At 33.6% G+C, this 22,917-nt stretch overlaps 1 protein-coding gene across 2 annotated transcripts in view; it reads left to right on the top strand.

The window, feature by feature from the left end:
• The window catches only part of LOC114340898 (phosphatidylinositol 3-kinase regulatory subunit gamma-like), a 773,815-nt gene that overhangs the window by 678,856 nt on the left and 72,042 nt on the right, over positions 1–22,917 (top strand). Inside the window, exon 1 of one of the 2 annotated variants that reach the window (XM_050641272.1) lies at positions 15,388–15,797. The exons of the other annotated variant lie outside the window; for it this stretch is intronic. The gene's annotated coding sequence lies outside the window, so the exon portion shown is untranslated. Of the gene's footprint in view, positions 1–15,387; positions 15,798–22,917 lie in introns of those variants that run through there. 2 annotated transcript variants of the gene reach the window in all.

Below are 22,917 nucleotides of genomic sequence, written 5' to 3'. Positions count from 1 at the left end.
AGTCAGATTAAATAAATTATTAGAAGAATTTTTTACTAAGCAACAACATTTTTGTTTATTTAGTATTATTTTGTATTTTGACAACGACACCCGACTTGGGCGTCGAAACGTTAGTAAATTCATTTTTTTGCTAAAATTGTGGCTTATTTCCCATTTAAAATAGTTCATTACAAGAAATCTTAAATTAGATACACGTCAGATAATTATTATGCTATTATATTGCAACAGGTTCAAAATTAATTTAAAGCTAATATTTTTTTACCAATAAATTAATTTTATTCTGGATATAAACTTTATTACATGCTGTAGACATGATTCTATTGTTCTAAAGCTGTTTCTTTGTGCCTTATTAAGCAATTTTCTTTCTTTCTTTTAAAAATAAGCCACAATTTAAGTTAAAAATAAAAATTGGAAGTCTAAACGTTAATAAATTTCATTTTTAACTTAAATTGTGACTTATTTCCCAATAAAATAGTAAAAAGTCATGACGCTATACTTAAAACATTACAGTACACTAATATGAGATATCTCATATTAGGCACACTTGAGGGTCTCCTATTAGGAGCAACAACGTGTGAACTTGTTAGTCCGTATTTTGAGCTTGGGATTGGTTTTTGCGCCACTATAATTGCGTGTTTCTGTAACCAATTTAAGTAGCTATCAACTAATTACTAAGGTGATTTATTTTCTCTCACCTTAAAAATAAAAATTCAGTTTGAGCTACACCGATTAAAAAACTTTTGACTCGTAAAAAGCTTAAAAACTGTACTGACTGGTAATACTAAATCACAGACACTCGATTTATTCACAATCACAGCCTACTGGAAACACTACCAGAGCTTAGTTTTTACCCCACTCACCAGGCTGCAGCTCTTACAAGAGACAGGGGTCTCATATTAGGAACGGGTCCCATAATAGGATCCTTAACCCTACTCGATTTTATTCGTAAGTGTACCTTTTTTGGAGAAAACCTCATCCTTTTATTTATTATTTTTTATATTTTTTAATTATAGAAGAATATATTGATTTATAGCATGTATCAATATCTTCATTCGATGTATCATATTATGATACAATATATCGATGTATAATTTTTTTTGCCATCCCTGTTGGGACGTGATTTGGGAATTCCTCGCATGTAAAAGTCCTTACATGTTCGCTAAATTACTTTCGACTCGGCTAAATTGGTTTAGACTAGGCCGTACGAGTTTATCCTGAAGTGTGAGTCTTTATTATATCAGGATAAACTAGTTTGGCCTAGGACAAACTAGTTTGACCTACGCGCAATAGGACAAACTAGTTTGGCCTAGGGCCTAGGCCATACTAGTTTATTCTAACGCACTTAGGACGAACTAGTTTGGCCTAGGCCAAACTAGTTTGTCCTGAATCGGGTTTGGCCGGTAACATATACAGGGTGTAACAAAAATACAGGTCATAAATTAAATCACATATTCTGGGACCAAAGATAGTTCGATTGAACCTAACTTACCTTAGTACAAATATGCACACAAAAAAAGTTACAGCCCTTTGAAGTTACACGATAAAAATCGATTTTTTCCGATATATCGAGAACTATTAGAGATTTTTTAATAAAAATGGACATGTGGCATTCTTATAGCAGAAACATTTTAAAAATAAATTATAGTTAAATTTGTGCACCCCATAAAAATTTTATGGGGGTTTTGTTCCCTTAAACCCTTCCAAACTTTTTTGTACGTTCCAATTAAATTATTATTGTGGTACCCTTAGTTAAACACAATGTTTTTAAAACTTTTTTGTCTCTTAATATTTTTTCGATAAACCAGTTTTAATCGAGATGCGGCTTCTTTTTTAATATGTTTACATAAAAATTTTATGGGGGTTCTGTGCCTTTAAACCCCTCAAATGTTTGTGTACGTTCCAATGAAACTATTATTGCGGTACCATTAGTTAAACAGGATGTTTTTAAAACTTTTTTGCTTCTTAGTATTTTTCCGACGAGGCACCTTTTATCGATATGTGGCTTTTTTTCTAATATGGTTCAAAATATACCTCAAACTGTAATTTATAAAAAAAATTTCATATTATTACCAAAATATTTGACAAATATTCAAATATTGATTTGACAAATATTCAAAATATCTCGATAAAAACTAGCTTTTCGAAAAAGTACTAAGAGGCAAAAAAGTTTAAAAAACATTGTGTTTAACTAATGGTACCACAACAATAATTTAATTGGAACGTACAAAAAAGTTTGGGGGGGTTTAAGGGAACAAAACCCCATAAAATTTTTATGGGGTGCACAAATTTAACTGTAATTTATTTTTAAAATGTTTCTGCCATAAGAATGCCACGTGTCCATTTTCATTAAAAAATCTCCAATAGTTTTCGATATATCGGAAAAAATCGATTTTTATCTTGTAACTTCAAAGGGCTATAACTTTTTTTGTATGCTCATTTGGACTAAGGTAAGTTAGGTTCAATCGAACTATTTTTGGTTCCAGAATATGTGATTTAATTTATGACCTGTATTTTTGTTACACCCTGTATATTATTTAATTTAAACATAGTTTCGTGTTTTCAGTAATCTTTTACTTTTTTTGTAATTTTCAGTAAACTTTTGTCGTACTCACATCCGATTAAATGTGGCATGCCATTGCCGCTAATATAACTTCGGGTTTTCGTTGTATACGAAAGTTTTTGAATAGAACTGCGAAACATCTACAAATATGTGGTGGATTTGACAAATATTCAAAATATCTCGATAAAAACTAGCTTTTCGAAAAAGTACTAAGAGGCAAAAAAGTTTAAAAAACATTGTGTTTAACTAATGGTACCACAACAATAATTTAATTGGAACGTACAAAAAAGTTTGGGGGGGTTTAAGGGAACAAAACCCCATAAAATTTTTATGGGGTGCACAAATTTAACTGTAATTTATTTTTAAAATGTTTCTGCCATAAGAATGCCACGTGTCCATTTTCATTAAAAAATCTCCAATAGTTTTCGATATATCGGAAAAAATCGATTTTTATCTTGTAACTTCAAAGGGCTATAACTTTTTTTGTATGCTCATTTGGACTAAGGTAAGTTAGGTTCAATCGAACTATTTTTGGTTCCAGAATATGTGATTTAATTTATGACCTGTATTTTTGTTACACCCTGTATATTATTTAATTTAAACATAGTTTCGTGTTTTCAGTAATCTTTTACTTTTTTTGTAATTTTCAGTAAACTTTTGTCGTACTCACATCCGATTAAATGTGGCATGCCATTGCCGCTAATATAACTTCGGGTTTTCGTTGTATACGAAAGTTTTTGAATAGAACTGCGAAACATCTACAAATATGTGGTGGATTTGACAAATATTCAAAATATCTCGATAAAAACTAGCTTTTCGAAAAAGTACTAAGAGGCAAAAAAGTTTAAAAAACATTGTGTTTAACTAATGGTACCACAACAATAATTTAATTGGAACGTACAAAAAAGTTTGGGGGGGTTTAAGGGAACAAAACCCCATAAAATTTTTATGGGGTGCACAAATTTAACTGTAATTTATTTTTAAAATGTTTCTGCCATAAGAATGCCACGTGTCCATTTTCATTAAAAAATCTCCAATAGTTTTCGATATATTTTATCGGAAAAAATCGATTTTTATCTTGTAACTTCAAAGGGCTATAACTTTTTTTGTATGCTCATTTGGACTAAGGTAAGTTAGGTTCAATCGAACTATTTTTGGTTCCAGAATATGTGATTTAATTTATGACCTGTATTTTTGTTACACCCTGTATATTATTTAATTTAAACATAGTTTCGTGTTTTCAGTAATCTTTTACTTTTTTTGTAATTTTCAGTAAACTTTTGTCGTACTCACATCCGATTAAATGTGGCATGCCATTGCCGCTAATATAACTTCGGGTTTTCGTTGTATACGAAAGTTTTTGAATAGAACTGCGAAACATCTACAAATATGTGGTGGATTTGACAAATATTCAAAATATCTCGATAAAAACTAGCTTTTCGAAAAAGTACTAAGAGGCAAAAAAGTTTAAAAAACATTGTGTTTAACTAATGGTACCACAACAATAATTTAATTGGAACGTACAAAAAAGTTTGGGGGGTTTAAGGGAACAAAACCCCATAAAATTTTTATGGGGTGCACAAATTTAACTGTAATTTATTTTTAAAATGTTTCTGCCATAAGAATGCCACGTGTCCATTTTCATTAAAAAATCTCCAATAGTTTTCGATATATCGGAAAAAAATCGATTTTTATCTTGTAACTTCAAAGGGCTATAACTTTTTTTGTATGCTCATTTGGACTAAGGTAAGTTAGGTTCAATCGAACTATTTTTGGTTCCAGAATATGTGATTTAATTTATGACCTGTATTTTTGTTACACCCTGTATATTATTTAATTTAAACATAGTTTCGTGTTTTCAGTAATCTTTTACTTTTTTTGTAATTTTCAGTAAACTTTTGTCGTACTCACATCCGATTAAATGTGGCATGCCATTGCCGCTAATATAACTTCGGGTTTTCGTTGTATACGAAAGTTTTTGAATAGAACTGCGAAACATCTCCATCGGTCAACCCCCAAGTTCATAATTTGCACATTTATTGGTTTTTCTCCATTTTCATTTGTTTACACTTTTAGATTGCTATAAAATCAAATGTATGTTTGTGAGATGAGTTAGCGAGAGGGCAAATTTATTGATACACACAACTGATTAGAACTGGGTCCACGAGAATGCAAGGTAAACAAGAATATTAAAAGCAGACCAGGGTTTATGGATAAACGAAAACCTTGGAACTAACCAAAAACGAACCCGGCAGAATTAAATCCCTTTCGGGATAATACGGTTTGCAGTTTCGATCATTATTGATGTTTGCTTATATTTGTTGGTCTTCAATGAATATTCCTGTTGATTTTCAAATATTTGTGTACACCTAATCAAACACTGATTCGAAACGATAAAAAGTGTTTATTAAGTGTTTATTTGAACTTTTCAATTTGCTCCATGTTCTTCCAAGAATACAATTATTTATTCTAGAAAATTTGCAAAATATTCACCAAGTATTGGTTTGAATTCAGATTTACAGTTTCTACAATAGTTATATGTCGTCTCTCAGATCTCTTTCAATTATACATAGCTTTGACTATCTTTTGTTACCAGATTTTTTTGAGTGTCCTCTCTTCGTATAAAATAAAATTGAGATCAAAAAAGGGGTACGGCAGAGCTGTATGTTGTCTCCTATCCTATTTAATATATACTCAGAAGACGTATTTAAGGCAGCGCTGGACGAAAGCACAGAAGGCATAAAGATACATGAAGAAATAAATAATAACATAAGATATTATGCTGATAAGGAAAGAAGACATACGTGAATGCAAGGACTGCAAGGTAATAGTTAGTGAGACAGTAAGCCAACAACATAAGCTGCTTGTTCTGGGCATCGAAGTAAAAAAGCGAAACTAAAAAAAAATATCGGAGAGGACCACAAAAAATCAAGTGGTGGCTGCTAAAAGATGAGAAAGAAAGTCTATTCAGGAGAAGAATAGTAGAACAAATATGTTGGAACATGAAAGGAAGCCCTAATACAATTTGGAGAAAAATGGCCAGTAGTATTAGAGAGACTGCTATTGAAATACTTGGGAAAACGTCAGGAAAAAAGTTTGAGGATAAAGAGACTTGGTGGTGGTCAAACGAAGTACAAGAAAAAATAAAAGAGAAAAGAAAATTATATAAAAAGTGGCAAGAAACCAGATCCTACACAGATCTTCAAAACTATATGGTGGCGAACAAGGAAGCGAAAGTAGCAGTAGCAAAAGCTAAAGCAGAAGCGTATTCAAACCTATACGATCAACTTGATACCAGGGAAGGCGAAACGAAGATATATAAAATAGCCAAACAGAAAGCAAAGAAAGCAAAAGATTTTAATCAGATTAGATGTATCCGAGATGAAAATAATAAAATACTAGTTCACGAAAGGGATGTCAAAAAGAGATGGAGAAAGTACTTTGACAGCTTATTAAATAAAGAATTTGACAGACAGCCTGTAGAGTCAACGGAGACAGTAGCAGCAATGGTCACCAAAATAACAAACGAGGAAGTGACTCAACCGCTTCAAAAAATAAAGAAAGGAAAAGCGGTAGGACCAGATGATATTCCTGGGGAAGTATGGAGAACATTGGGAGAGACAGGAACAAGGTGGCTAGCAGGTCTATTTAATAGAATTATGGAAGTTGGACAAATGCCAGACGAATGGAGAGGCAGTATACTGGTACCTGTTTACAAAAACAAGGGAGATATACAACAATGTACAAACTACAGGGCTATAAAACTGCTTAGCCACACCATGAAAATATGGGAAAGAGTAGTAATTGATAGACGGATACGTGAATAGACTGAAATATCCGAGAATCAATTTGACTTTATGCAGGGCAGATCAACAACAGATGCAATTTTCATTATAAGGCAGTTGATGGAAAAATACAGGAGTAAAGAAACAAACGCTCATATGGTATTCATTGATCTTGAGAACTCATATGATAGAGGTCCTCGAGAGATTCTGTGGTGGGCACTCAATAAGAAAGGAGTCCCTGGTGCATATGTAAAGATTGTGAGGGATATGTATGAGGGAGTAACGACTAGTGTTAGGACAGGTGTGGGAGAGACTGATAAATTTCATGTGAAAGTAGGTGCTTAGTCCGTATTTATTCTCATTAGTTTTGGACCAGGTAACAGAGAAACTACAGGGTAACATTCCATGGTGCTTAATGTATGCTGATGATGTGTTAGTAGGAAATAGTGAAAGAGACTTAGAACAAAAACTGGAACAGTGGAGGCAAGCTCTGGAGGAAAAAGGTTTAAAACTTAGTAGGACAAAAACAGAGTATTTGGAATGTTCATTTAAAGATGGAGTTACTACAAATAAAATGGTATCTTTGGATGGTGAACTGATTGTAAAAAGCAATAGTTTTAAGTACGTGGGATCGGTATTACAGAGTAATGGAGAAATAGATGGAGATGCATGCAGTAGAATTAGGGCTGGATGGATGAAGTGGAAAGAAGCGAGTGGTGTGTTGTGTGACAGAAAAATTCCAATGAAGCTGAAGGGAAAATTCAAAATTCTATAAAACAGCCATAAGACCGGTTATGATGTACGGAACTGAATGTTGGGCTGTGAAGAAGAAAGAGGAACAACGAATGCATGTGGCGGAAATGAGAATGCTTAGATGAAAGAGTGGAGTGACAAAGAAGGATAAAAGAAATGGGTATATTAGGGGAAGTCTAGGTGTGGCACCAATTGATGCCAAAATGAGAGAGCATAGGTTAAGATGGTTTGGTCATGTTCAACGTCGAGACGTTAATCGCCCAATACGAAGAATAGCTGAAGTGCAGATTCCTGGAAGGAGTAGGAGAGGAAGACCAAAGAAGACCTGGGGGGAGACGATAAGGCAGGACATGTTGAGATTGGGGACATTGACATTGATATGACCCAAGATAGAATTGTGTGGAGCAATGCAATTAGGGAAGCCGACCTCGCATAGGGATAAGGGAATGATGATGAAGATATTATGCTGATGACACTGTGATTCTAGCGAGTAGCATGGAGGAACTGAGTTGTCTAATGAGTAATATACAAAAAACAAGTGCACAATACGGACTCAAACTAAACATCACAAAAACCAAATGGATGTTAGTAAGCAAAACCCAACAACGACCAAGACAACTGATTAGACAATCAAAGAATTGAACACGTGGATTCGTACATCTACTTAGGAACAACAGTTAACTTGGGATCTGGCGAAGGAAATACGTATAAGATTAGAAAAATCAAGAGCGTCGTTCATTAGCATGAAGCAAATTTTCACCTCGTAACAGCCTCACCCTACCTCTCAAAATCCGACTTCTGAAATTTTGTGTATTCCCGGTTTTGTTATATGGAATGGATGCGTCACAAGGACCGCAACATTGATGAAAAAAGTAGAGGCCTTCGAAACGTGGGCTTCTTCTGGTAGCACGACAACCCGAGGTGGGTCTTGGGTCTTGGCTGACTGTACAACTCGCTTCCATCTCGAACGGTCGTCCATGATAGTTGGGTCAGTGGGTAGCCCATTCTTCTTAAATCTGACCATATATTGTCTCTCCATCGCATTCGTGGGCGTCCTAAGGGACTTCTTCCTGTGGGGGCTTCCTCCCAGATCAGTTTGGCAAGGCGGTTATTAGGGAGTCTAGGGACATGGCCAGTCTTAGGCGCTGAGATTTAATTTCTTGGACTACGTCGCTCGCCCTATACATCTGCTTGACCTTAGCATTTGTTCTCATTCGGTATTGGTTGGTATTAGGGCCGTGATAAGGTCCAAAGACTCTTCTGAGGATTTTTCTCTCAAAAAATCTAAGTTTTCTTTCAATTGCTTTGGTCAGAGTCCACGTCTCACACCCATACATGAGCACTGGTCTAATCACTGTTTTATATTATTCTGATCTTTGATGCTCGTGTTAGGCTCTTAGATTTAATAGTATTGTGAAGGCTATACATACATCTGTTTGCTGCCTGAATTCTTCCATGATATCGTTATCTGCAGTGAGTGTTGCTCCGAGGTAACTCTCCACTCTTTCAAAGTTATATAGGTCTATCGTAACATTTTGCCCTATTCCATCTCGTCCCTTTTGTCTGTTGATGCACATGTATTTGGTTTTCTCTTCATTTACCCTTAAACCAGTTTTCTTTGGCCCCACCTCCAATTTATAAGTCTCTTTCACATTGGTGACTGTGTTTCCCACAATGTCAATGTCATCCGCGTATGCTAGTAATAATTTTGGTCCATTTAGTAATTCTGTTCTTACTACTTTCTCCAGGATTGTATTAAAAAGGAGAGGTGACAGCGCATCTCCTTGTTTCAGGCCACTGCTTATTCGAACGATTCTGAGAGTTTGTTACCTATTCGTACTCTGGATCTACCGCCATTTACGCATATCTTCGTGCTATCGTATCGTATGCTTGTCGGAAATCTATGAAGAGATTATGGCTAGTTCTATTGAATTCCCATCCTTTTTCAAGCAGCTGTCTTGGAGTAAAAATCTGATCTATGGTGGGTGGCCAGAAAGTCCCTTTCCACTAAAAATAATAATGTTTCATCACCGCGCCAATGTTTGTTGGCGTTCCAACGCATGCGCATCGTCAAGGGCACCTGTCTGGCCAAGCAGCCAGACAACAATAGTTTTGAAGAAATGACATAAGATGCACTAGATATTTTCACGGGATTAACAATGTTTTACGAATCTCCCAGAACATTTACAGCAATAAGATCTGGAGCACGAGGTGGTCATTCAAATTGGTGAACTTACAATTGACAAATAACAGGATAGCATTTTATCCCCACTTGTAGCAATAACATGGGCACAGAGATCAATGGAAAGAGATATATCCCACAAGAGGACTCATAAATGAGTGACTGAGGACAAAAGATTGTTAGAAACAGTAGAGGTGTAAACCATTCCAAAAATTGATATAAGCACAATGACAACAAATGAGTAATAAAGACTACGAGAGACGGTGCCCTAATCGAAAGACGATCAGTGGGAAGACCACGAAAACGATGGAACGACAACTTAGTGGATCGAAAAAACAGACTTAGTCATGTCTACACAAACAGAAGAAGAAATGCTCTTAGATCGTAAGACAATGGTAGTTTTTTGTATTATACTTACACTATACATACTATTGAGCTTAAAGTTACTATGGTATGCAGAACAAATTTGAAAGTGACACAAACTCACGAGGGTTCAAAATTACCGAATATTTAAATAAAAAAAATTGTCTGTTCAGCAGCACACGTACTACTGTACTATTGTTGTCAAAAATATAACAGTTCACAATAATTCTTGTTGCCTATCATATTCGTATATTTACCTAAAACGTGTAGCATTGAGTCTTGTGAAATCACTTTTTTCAATTTTAATCGTAATAGTTCATTATACTCGAAAATATTTCGTAAGTGTTCGACACTATATCCTGCTTCCTGTATACAAATTAATTATGACGATTTTTTTTAAAATGAAATGATTTTGAAGAAATACCTTGTTCTGGGCTAGATATTTTCACAGAATTAACAGTTTTCTTACGAATATCCCAGAACATCTACAGTAATAATATCTGGAGCACGAGGTGGTCATTCAAATTGGTGAATCTACAATTATTGACAAATGAGAGGACAGTTCGTAAAAAATTGTTAATTCCATGAAAATATCTAGTCTAGTGCATCTTATGTCATTTCTTCAAAATCATTTTGTTTTTCCAAAAAATCATCATTATTGATTTGTCTACAGCAGCGATACTCAACCTTTTTCTTTCCTGGGCCACATAGTAGCTATTGCCACAGCTTGCGGGCCGCATTCAGGATGTAGTAGTATACAGGGTGTTTCATTGGGAAACGGAAATACTTGAATGGTGAATAGAGGTAAATGAGGCGGTTCTAGACATACTAAATTGATTGCTCCACCGACTTTATAACCGAGTTACAGGGTGTTTTATCGATTTTGCCCATTTCTTTCTGGACCCATAACTTAAAAACCACCTTGTATATTTTTTTGATATTTGGTACACATATGTCACATTTAGAACCGAAGCCACCCAACTACTAATCACAAGAAAAATCCAGGTCCGGATTAAACAAAATTATAAATCCGTTCTGACCTTGAAACAACATCCTGTATATTGAAATTTTCAAAACCCGTTTGCACATTTGAAAAGAGCTTTAATGGAGCTTCCATTTTTTGCGCAGACAATTAAATGACTTTAATTTTGAAATTATGCCGAAATTTTTAACAACTCGGAACTTTCAAAACAAAAATTTCGATATAATTTCAAAATTAATGTCATTAAATTATATGCGCAAAAAAATGAAGCGAGCAATTAAACTTAGTTTTTTGTGCTCTTTTTAAATGTGCAGACGAATTTTGAAAATTTTAATGTACATGGTGTTGTTTCAAGGTCACAATTATTTTAATTTTTTTGTTAATCCGGACCAGAATTTTTCTTGTGATTACTAAATGGATCGTTGCAATGTAGTAAATAAGTATTGATTATTTTTAAAATGAGTATTTGTTCATTAACGTTAATAATTTATTATGAAAAATTAATGTCAATTCGCTTTTCTGAGACACAAATGTCTAGTGACGTTAGTAATTTCTTTTTTGGGAAATTCAGTTTGCTAGGCGTGACTGGAAATTACTAATCAACCAAACATACTTGCTCTTAACCAATATTATTAATAGTAAACAGACATAAATAACATAAACCTTACGCCAATCAATAATTATTTATTTACACCATTATAATGTATTGATAACAAATGAGAAGATTATTTAATGTACAAAATAAAAATATGTTGTCGAAATAAACTCCACAAAATTTTATGGGTTTAGTATACACTCCCACTATTTCCAATAATTCTTCTTTTTTTAATGAAAGATTTGAAGAAGTTGATTTGAGCAGTTAATAGTGTCAGGTAGGAATTTTTTTGCTGTATGTTTCCTATTCCGAATGTGTCAAAATGAATCTCGGTAGAGCGAATTCAGTACTTGCTTTTTATAAATTTCAATATAATTTAAAATTAAAGTCATTAAAAATTGTCTGCCTCACGCTCAAACACATCGAAACACTATCAAATATGAAAAACACATGAAATTTGACAAATAATCTGATCACAGGGCCCTTTAGTTAGCCTTCGGGCCGCATAAAAAACGCTAGAGGGCCGCAGGTTGAGTATCACTGGTCTACAGGAAGCAGGATGACATTTTGAACACGAGTATCATGTTTAGTACAACACGAGTACAATATTTTCGAGTATAATGAACTATGTATTACGATTAAAATTGAAAAAAGTGATTTCGCAAGACTCAATGCTACACGTTTTAAGTAAATATAGGAATATGATAGGCAACAAGAGCTGTGACCTGTTATATTTTTGAGAACAATGGTATAATAGCAATACGTGTGCTGCTGAACAGACAAGTTTAACAAGGTTCGTTTAATTGGGTCAAATTGTAGGATTATATAATTCTTAAAACTTGGCAACATTTCTATTAAAAAAGCGTATTTGAGATATAGAAAATAATTCATATAGCTGAAAGGTTATTTTAGTAATAGCTGAACGAACACATGGAAGGCATAAAGATATATACCAACCTAATAATAACTTTTTTCTTGTGAGAATGGTGAAATTTCAGTTAAATTATTTATAATTAATCGGTAATTAATCGATTTTATCGATACGATTGGTAGATGTTAATGTTTTGCAATAGCTAACACTTCAATATACCAAATATGACGATGTTGTTGATTCCATAGAAGTTCATTGTTATTTTTCTCAGTCTATTCCTAGTTTGTCTGTCCAAATTTCAAATCAATATTTACTAGAAAATACCAAGAAACATCACAAATTTTACCTTTATCCAACCGAACACCAATGCGAATACCTAAATGCCATTAATGATCAAATGTTATGTGAAGAAGATAATATTTTGATCCTCAACCGTTTCACAAACCTCTTTAAAATCTGTAATTAAAGAAAGATAATTGGGAAAAATTCGGAGATAAAATGAAAGAAGATAGCAAAAGTAACCAAAAGCTATTCTACAGAACCCCGAAGATGCTAAGAACACAAAAAAAAACATGAAATATACAGCAATACAGATAAAAATGGAGAATTAATAATATGTATAAACAAAACAAATTAGAGTTAAAAGATGGAAACAGCACTTTGAAGAACTATTAACTGATAAAAACGACATTAATGAAGAACAAAATAATAGGAAGACAACACAGAAAACTCAATAAATGAGGACGAACTAAAAGAAGCAATAGAAAGGAAAATCACCTGGAGTGGATAGGTTAACAGCAGAAATTTTTAAAAATATGGGAAAATGGAGAACAGGTATTACTAAAAATAATGAATAAAATATTGAAAAATAAAGACATCCCGGAAGATTGGAAAATACCACTAATAGTACCCATATACAAAAAAGGAGACATGAGAGAATGTAAAAGAGAAAAGAAAATATACTTAGCATTTCTTGAAAAGATGAAAAATACTTCTTCTTTGATGGCTCTCTCTCATGATGTGCCGTACATTTTCTTCCCAGACAACTGAAGGCTTTTCACTTCTTCTTCTTTGTTGTGGTAGGTATTCATTCGTTTCATGTTGTCTCGTTTCAATTCTATCTACACTGGAATATACAGTATTTTTCCTCCTTCTAATATCTTCATTTCTGATGTGATCTTTTTTTGGATACACCACACGCTCTCCTTAGATAATCCATTGCTACTACTTCTATTCTTTTTCTATCTTTTTTCGTAATCTGCCAAACTTCTGCTCCATAAGTCATAATAGGCTCTACCAAGGTACGATAGATTGTCAGTTTCGTTTTTTGTCTTATATCTTTAGACCATAGGTAGTAGAGAGCTTAGAATGTTTACCGCTTTTTTGTCCTGCTGCGTTCTGTTTTCGATGTCTCTTTTGGTAGTGCCTTCTTTAGATATTATAGATCCGAGATATTTATGTTATTTACATGTTTTTGTGGTTCTAATTTCTAAATCTGGATCTTCTTTATCATCACCAATTTTGAGATACTCTGTCTTTGAGATATTCATATTGAGGCCCCATTTTTCATATTCTTTCTTTAGTTTTCTAAACATGTCTTGTAGTCCATGTCTTCCTCATCATTCGCTACGACTACCTGATCATCTGCGAAAGACAAAGTTGTTAGACATTTACCACCGCCTATGTCTATTCCCATTCCGGATACTTGTTTCCTCCACTGCTCTAGCGATAATTAACTATATATTTTAAATAAAGTCGGACACAGATAACATCCTTGTTTAAGCCCCTTTGTTATTAGAAATGATTCAGATATAAAGTTTCCTTATTTAACGACACTTCTTGCATTTTTGTATATATGTATTTGCGATAGCATCCACATACTCTCTACTGAGACCTACTTTCGTCAATGTTTGAAACAGTTTTTTCAAAGGTACCGTATCGTATGCCTTCTCTAAATCTACAAACAATAGGTGGGTAGATAGATTCCTTGCCTTCCGTTTTTCTATTACCTGCTGCAGAACGAATATAATATTATCAATGTACGATCTTCCTGCACGAAATCCACTTTGTTCCTCCTTGTCTTCGTATTATGATTCTATTCTTTCTTTTATTATTAGACCGTACAACCGTTCTACTGAGCTGGTAACAGTTAGCGTTTGGCCACGCGGGCGATTTTTTACGGCCGCCGTAAGAGCCGTAAAAATCAGCGCGAAAATAGGTCCCACGGTGAGAATAGTAGATGGCCAGACTGTTGCTGCGCGATATTTTACAGCTCAGTCTGGCCATCTACTATTCTCACCGTGGGACCCATTTTCGCGCTGATTTTTACGGCTCTTACGGCGGCCGTAAAAAATCGCCCGTGTGGCCAAACGCTTTAGGCTAAGGCTCCACGGGCCACAATTTACGCTAGCAGTTGCCGTAAAACGAACTTAGGTTCCGCGGAACGGAATAGGAATAGCCGAACTGAACCGACTACAGGACTTGTGCCTAGTCGGTTCAGTTCGGCTATTCCTATTCCGTTCCGCGGAACCTAAGTTCGTTTTACGGCTACTGCTAGCGTAAATTTGTCGCCCGTGGAGCCTTAGCCTTAGGCTTTGGCCACACGGGCGATTTTTTATGGCGCCGTAAGAGCAGTAAGCGACGTAAAATCACGCGGCAGTAAGCGCTGTAAAATGGCCACACGTGGATGTAAATTACGGCGTGTCGCCAATAAAATGAATTCGTCCCTTCGTTTGTGACACGACGCCAAAGATGAGCCGGTTCGATGTTGCTGCGTGATATTTTACAGCTCAGTCTGGCCATCTACTATTCTCACCGTGGGACCCATTTTGGCGTTTATTTTTACGGCTCTTACGGCGCCGTAAAAAATCGCCCGTCTGGTCAAAGCCTTATTCCTCTATAGAGCATAATATGCGTTTATCCCCTTTCTTGTATATTGAGCTGATGTATACAACATTCCAATCATCAGGGATATTTTGTCCTTTTAAGAAATTTGTTAAAAAGTAATTTAAACCTTACAACATTATAGAGTAGAAAGATTTTGTATATTTTTGATTTTGTATGTAATAATATATTGAGCAATGTTTCTTCTGCAAGTTTCCATAAACTAGAACATGTTTTAATACACTGTTGACCTTTAGAGGTAAATATTAAATGAACACGATATAAAAATACTGATTTTTTCAGTCTGAACGAAACACTCTGTAACTCTATATATACAATCACATATCATGAATATCTCAGTATTCATTTATTGCTTTGCGATAGATACATATTCATATATTGAAAAAATTTATTTGATCTAAAATGGCGTCGGATAAGTATTATAAAATGATAAAATTTATTATGCGATTCGTGTGTGATAGCACACTTTTTACTAACTAAGCAAATGTTTTCTTTCGTTTTAAGTAAAGTCAATTTGTGCAGACTAGACACAAGTCGTTGTCGTCATTGGTCGTTCGTTATTTCTCATATATCTTACGATTGATATAAAAATCTCGTTTAGTTTGTGAATTGTGAACGAGTAACGAGTGGGTTCCGAGTTCGAATACGACTCTCGCGGGCTGTTGGCTGTTGGTTGTTGCTGTTACCGGCCGAGTGCAGTGCAGTGCTGTGCCTGCTTGATTAAACCCTCGTGCGTTTGTGTCACTTTCAGAATTATTCTCCATACCCAGTAAATTTAACCTCAATACTTCAGTAGTATAATGTAAGTATAAAAAAACTACCACTTTCTTACAATCTAAATCTTTAAATTGAAATATTCGGAAAATTTGAACCCTCGCACTTTCAGAATTATTCTCCATACCATTATAACCTTAATAGTATAATGTAAGTACATATAACTTTCTTACGATCTAATCAGTTTCAATTTTTTAATTGAAATATTCGAAAATCTTGCGCCCTCGTGAGTGTGTGTCATTTTCAGAATTATTCTCCACACCATAGTAACTTTAACCTCAATAGTACAATATAAGTATAAAAATACTTTTACTCTCTTCGATCTAAGGTCAATTTTAATTTTTTAAATTGAATATTCGGAAATTTTGAACCCCTTGTGCGTTTGTCACTTTTAAAATTATTCTCCAGATCATTATAATTAAATACTAAGGATTTCAATCACTCAGTATTCACTGTATTCCTTGACTACACCGTTTTCTCCAGTTCTTTCTGTTTTGCCAGTCCCCTTCCTGCAGATTTCGTCTTTAAATTGCTTCGTCCACTTCATCTCTGAAAGATCTTCGGGGTCTGCCTCTCTTCATATCGGGTTCCACTTTCCACTCTGTTATTCTGTTTAACGTTTTTCTAAATTAAAGATTAATCTCTTCTCTTCTATAGTCTATTATATCTGAGTTCATTCCCATTTTTCTCTTAATCTCTGTTATTTATTCTATCTCTTTTTGCTACTCTGCAACTTCTCCTTAGGAATTCCATCTCTGTTGCTCTTGTTTTGTTTTTGGGTTTCTTATTTTTGTTATCCAATTTTCACATCCATAAGTCATGATATTTGTTGTCATAATGTTCTATATTCTTCTTTTTGTTTTTATACTGATGTTCTTATCCGACATTACCGGGTTTAATTTTCGTATGCAGTCTCTTGTTTGTCCAAGTCTATTTTTTATATCTTCTTCAGTTGTTCCTGTGTTTGATATTATGAAACCTAAATACTTGTACTGTTCCTTTGATTTGTTTACCTTCATCTGTTACCGTTGTTAGGTATTCAGTTTTCTTTAGGTTGACTTCCATCCCCATCCCATTCTTTGTATATTCCTGTTCTAGTTTTCTCATAAAACTGAGGTCATCTTCGTCTTGTACGATCACTATTTAGTCGTCAGCAAAACTTAGAGTATATAGGTATTTTCTTACTGGTATACCCATTCCTTCGCGCTTCCTTTTCCATTATTTCAGGGTTTTTTCCAGGAATATTTTGAACAGGGTAGGGGATGTGGAGCAGCCCTGTAGTAGTCTCTTTGTCGTCTTAAATTGACTGCATATTCTGTTGCCCATTTTGATAGCTACTTTGTTATTCTGGTAGAGTGCTTACTGCTTTTATTAATATTCGTGGAACTTCGATGTCTTCCATAGCTTGGTTCTAGATATCAAATCATAGGCCTTAAGATCTACAAAAGCCAGATAGACGGATATGTTTTAATAATTAATAACTTTTCAATAGTATAATGTAAGTCTAAAAACACTACCACTCGATTTAAGAACAATTTCAATTTTTTAATTGAAATACATATTAGGAAATTTTGAATTTTGATAGACAGCAAAATTTTCCCTTAAGCTTAGTAAATAGCTAAAGTAAATTTAATTTATTTATCAATATTGATATGTGGGCATATGATAAATTATGAAGATTTAATCCTAGACATCTTAATCTGTTACCTAATTAACATTTCATATCCAGCAAGATTATTTTAAGATATATCGTCATAGAAATTTTAGAACATTTAACAAAAAAGTGGCTATATATTTTTATTATCGCTCGTGCTCTTATATCGAATATAAAATTGAAGCCGAATTTTTTATTACACATAGCTAGCATATTGTGACCAGGGCCCCCGCAAGGCTGATTGGCGCCCGCGTGCGGGACATATTTTAGCGCCCTTTAACTCATATGTTGTTATTCTATTTTCATTTGTTTCCGAGATACGAGGTGTTATTTTTCTTAAAAACTGACGATTTATTTATTGCTCTAAAACCGGTTGAAGTGTGCAAATGAAATTTGGTGGGTTTTAACATAGTTGGTGCACATGTCTTGACACACAATTAAGAATTTTATAAATATCACATTGAAAAATTCCTGTACTGGCTGTATACCATAAATCACACAAAAAAAACCTTATTTTGTAAAAGGTATATGTATTTAAAATCCTTAAAAAGGGCTGTATCACAACAAAACGTTTTCGGAATCAATGTTCCATCATCAGTGTTATCACAGGTTTACATGCTTTAAGCCACCAAAATGTACGGGTAAAAACCCTTAAATTGATTTTAAACAGTTGCAGCGTTATTAATAAACACGGACTAACGCCCGACTAACTTTAGTCCGAGGACTAAGTCAATACCATTCATTTTCCCTATTAATAAACAGCGACTAACGATGGACTAAGCTAAACCCTCTCTAGTCTCGGACTAAAATTTAATCCGAGGTAATAGTAGGTTTAAACCGAGACTAACTTGAAATTTTGTATTCATAACCTTACAAACTTGCTAAATGCATTATTTGCTTTTGCTTGCTTGTATAATAAATATATAATAACATTATTATGTTATTATTGATAATGGAGAGATATTATTTTATTAATGATTTAAGATAATTAATAGACGAATTAAATGAGGATAGAAATCAGCGGAACGATATTCCTATTGTGAGTCACATCAAAATATACAAAATTATAAAAAAAATCTTTAGTTTAGAGGAATTAGAAGGTAAATTTAAAGTCAAATACCGATTTTCAAAAGGTACAGCAGTTAATATGAATATGAAATACAAAACAATAATACAATAATATAAAATATAAAACACCAGGTATATAGCACCTTCTCAGAACTAAGTCCAACAAAAATTAATTAAAATTTATGCAGAAATGGCACCGACCGAACAGCTGTTCGGTTTAGAGGAAAGAGAGGTTAAATCCTCTACATTTTCTTCTTTTTCGCAAAATTTTCTCCATTTCTCTTCTTTTTCGCAAGGGTTGCCAACATAAATTTGTTGTAACTAGGACTAAGGAAGGTTTAGTTAGTCCGAGCTTAGTCCGTGTTTATTAATGACAATCTTAAAATGAAGTTAGTACTCGCTTAATCTCGGACTAAGTAGTCCGAGACTAACGTTGGACTAAGCAATTTTTATTAATAAGGCTGTTGGGGTTACATTATATTATCTGATTTTATAGGATGTTACAAAAATAATTACAGATTAACCCCTGGCATCACATGACATCAACCATATTGGTTGGAAATTGTAGGTACATGGCAGTTTAAGTGGAATATTGATTCCGAAAACGTTTTGTTGTGATACAGGAGCGTCATTTGAAATTTTGTTTGGGGGGGGGGGGGGCAAGCACTATATCTACAATACATTATATATGATGTTATGATGAATATTGATGTATTTTTTGTAAATTTCAGTCATTTTTCGGGGCCAGGGGGAGGCAAATGCCCCCTGGACGCCCAAATGACGCCCCTGTTGTGATACAGCCTTTTTTAGGGATTTTAAATACATATACCTTTTACAAAATAAGGTTTTTATTTTTTAAGAATTTTATATTCACCATTGGCACGCGTACGGGTAATAGTCTAAAATTTTTGAAACAAAAGAAGTAGTACGTCACTGAGATATTTTAAAAAAAATTTAATTCCCTGTTCAATTTCTGACAATCTATCTTCATGTTTGTTCATACGACGCTTCGTTTTCATGCAAAAAATAAAATATCTTAACGCTTACAAAGAATTCGAAATAAGATTCTACACATTCATATAGAAACTTCGTCGAAAACTGTAAGCCTTAAGATGTTTTATTTTTTGCATGAAAACGAAGCGTCGCATGAGAAAAAGGGAAGATAGCTTTTTTGTCACAAATTAAACGAGGAATTCAAGAAATATTTTTGAATTTGAAATTTTTTCTCATTTTTATCTTTAAAAAATTTAGGACTATTACCCGTATACACGCCAATGGTAAATATAAAATTCTTAATTGTATGTCAAAACATGCGCAATAACTATGTCTTAAATCCCACCAAATTTCATTTGCACACCTCAACCGGTTTTAGAGCAATAAATAAATCGTCAGTTTGTAAGAAAACTTTTAACCGTATCTCGGAAACAAATGAAAATCGAATAACAACATATTATGAGTTATTTTTTATTATTTTACGTATATTATACAGTCTTAAAGTATGGTGCGTCCCCCCCCACTCACCCTGTATAAAACTAATAATAAATATTTTTGAAAAATTTAAACCCAGAATGAAAGACTACATTACAACTGAGGCCAAAAGTCCCTGAAAACTTCTATAATGTTTGTTTGAATAAATAATTATAGGGGTGAAAATAAAAGAGAAAATTTAGTGTGATTTTTAATTGTAAACATTTAATTCAAAAGAAACTTTTTATTTATTTTAAGGGACTGTCAGCCCTCGGCAATAGCGTTATCGTTCATTTTGCGTTTAAATTTTTTTAAAATACTTATTCACTTAATACGAGTAAAACTGCTAGATCTAGCAAGTTGTGATTTTGTTGGAGTAAAACTGCTAAGTTGCGTTTTATGGGTGTTAATTATTTATGTTTCTATTCGTCGAGGAATATGCCAAGCGTAATTCAATCTACTTTAAAGATAAAAATTCGGAAGGAACAACAAAACGTAATATATTTTTGACGGGATAAGTTCAATAATGCCAAAATATTTGATTTTTGAGATTTCTCTAGCTGTTCATGAAATAATTAAAATTGTAGGCATATAAAAATGATTATCTCATTTAAAACAAATATTTCTTATTTACCAAACCTTCGGTTTGGCGCCCCTTTTGGGTTACGCCCGCGTGCGCCGCACGCGTTGCACGCCCGGTTACGGGGGCCCTGATTGTGACTACAATATCGTGAAACATTTTTAACTCTCCCATCCCCTATTCTGCAGCATATATTCCTTATTATTCTTTGTTTTTAACTGACAAACATTATTATCTTCTCTATTTTTAAAATAAAAATTGAATATTGGCAGTTTCTTTAAGGTTTCAAACTATTTGTTTGTCTACAGTTAACTTACATTTTGTTTTCTTTAATGCCTCACTTCATACCTGTTGTACTGATTTTGGTCTTCATTAATCTTGCAACTAATTGTTTTGTTTATTATTTGTCTAAGAAACTGTCAAAAGTACTTTTTCCTTTGACATCCTTTTCTTGACCAAAAATATTTTATTGTTTTTATATCGGATACATCTAATCGCATTAAGATCTTTTCCTTTCTCTCATTTTTTATGCTTGGCTATTTTATATATTTTTTCCCTTTGGTATCAAAATTTTTATAAGCTCCTTTGACTACTTTCGCTTTCTTTTTGTCCAGAAAGTCCAGAAGTTTGAGAATAAAGAAACCCGCTCTGATTTATTCATGATCATGCATTTAGTTTTCTTTCAATTAATTAATTCAGTCTGTATTCATGACAGCATTCATTAAGGCGTTGCATTACGTTCTGTAAATAATTGTTGTTATCTGTCATTCTTACTGTTACTGTGTTGTCTGCAAAACGTAAGTTATTCAAGACTTCTTCATTATTAGATATACCTTCTATTGAATCTGAGAGTGCTTAAATAAATACCGCTTCACTGTAGACATTAAAGAGTAGTGGGGAAAGCACGCAACCCTGGCGAACTCCTACCTGTACTTTGGTATCTCGAGTGTTCTGGTTGTCAACTCTTACCTTGGTAGTTTGATTCCAATATAGCTTAGATGTAATTTTCATATCACAACTGTCTATGTTTTTGTTTCTTAACAAATCTACAAGCTTTTTATGTTGAACCTTCTAAAATTCCTTTTCAAAGTCTACAAAACTTAAATACATTATGTCCTGATGGCCATGCATTTCTGGGTCAGCATCACACTAATTTCATATTCAAAAGTTTTAACAATTGTACTGTGTATTATTTTCAAAAATGTTTGAAGTCAATATTGGCTGTATTTAACAGGCTTCCAGAAAGAAAATGTTACTTTTTTTTGGTTGAATGATCTAGAGCTAGACCATCAACCACAAGGAAGAAAACAAATAATTAAAGCTCGAACTTTATAATGAAATTATTTAATTATAATATAAAGTTTGCAGCAAACATAAATATTTTTAAAAATGGAAAAATATATTACATATTTTCATGATATACACAAGAACAACTTTTACCGGGTTTTAACCACATGTCAGTAACATTGTTTGAAGGTACGTAATAGTAATATTGTTTGAGATATAAAATTACTGGTTAAGTTTCTACATTGAGATAAGTACGTAATTGCGCATTGTTTTGTTTTATTGGCGACAAATCGCATTATCCTATTGGAATAAATCATCTCTGAAACGGCAAGCTTAAAGACGCTTTACACTCTACGATAAATCGTTACGAATTAACTGTACTGTTCAAATTAAACCGATAATGGCTACGTGTATGGGGTAAAACTGCACAGTTTTCTACGATTTTTAAAGACGTCGAACCGAACAATACAACAATTTCAATAGATTTATAGAGATCAGAGCGCAGTTTTATCGATACGTGTATCGATACATGCTGAATCCGAATCTGTTATCACTTTTTCTGTATCTGTTCCAGTTTTGGCTTCAATAACTTCCAGATGAATTAAGCACAAAATCTATTCTTAATTTTTTTATTTTGATCCTATCAAATAGAGGTATATTATCAAGAAGGTCCAGCCTAGTCAGTTTTCTTTATGTATTTGTGTTCAAGGTTTGGAAAATGACCGGTGTAATAAATTAGTCATACGAATTAAAAAGCAATACTTGATATGAAGAATCTATTTGAATGAACAATTAATTAACTGAAGAACATTTTTATAATTTGACTCTTTCAATATTTCCTTGTCATTAAATTAAATTATGGTTTTTGAAATCGACATTTCAAGCACATTTTTGTCATTTTTTTAAACTATGGTAGAATTATTTTATTTTTAAATTAAATAAACATATTCACTGCATTTCTGCTTCCAAAGTCTGAGAAATGCAGAAATGCAGTGGTATAGATATACAAATCGGAGACATCACACTATACACTTTGAACTACGCAGATGACCAGGTGGTAGTTGCCTAAGATAAGGAAGACTTAGAATATAT

The sequence above is a fragment of the Diabrotica virgifera genome, chromosome 10, assembly GCF_917563875.1.
Source record: "Diabrotica virgifera virgifera chromosome 10, PGI_DIABVI_V3a".
In the NCBI taxonomy this organism is placed as follows: Eukaryota; Metazoa; Arthropoda; class Insecta; order Coleoptera; family Chrysomelidae; genus Diabrotica; species Diabrotica virgifera.
Note: the sequence above shows the minus strand (reverse complement) of the source record. Positions and strands in the feature narration are given on the sequence as shown.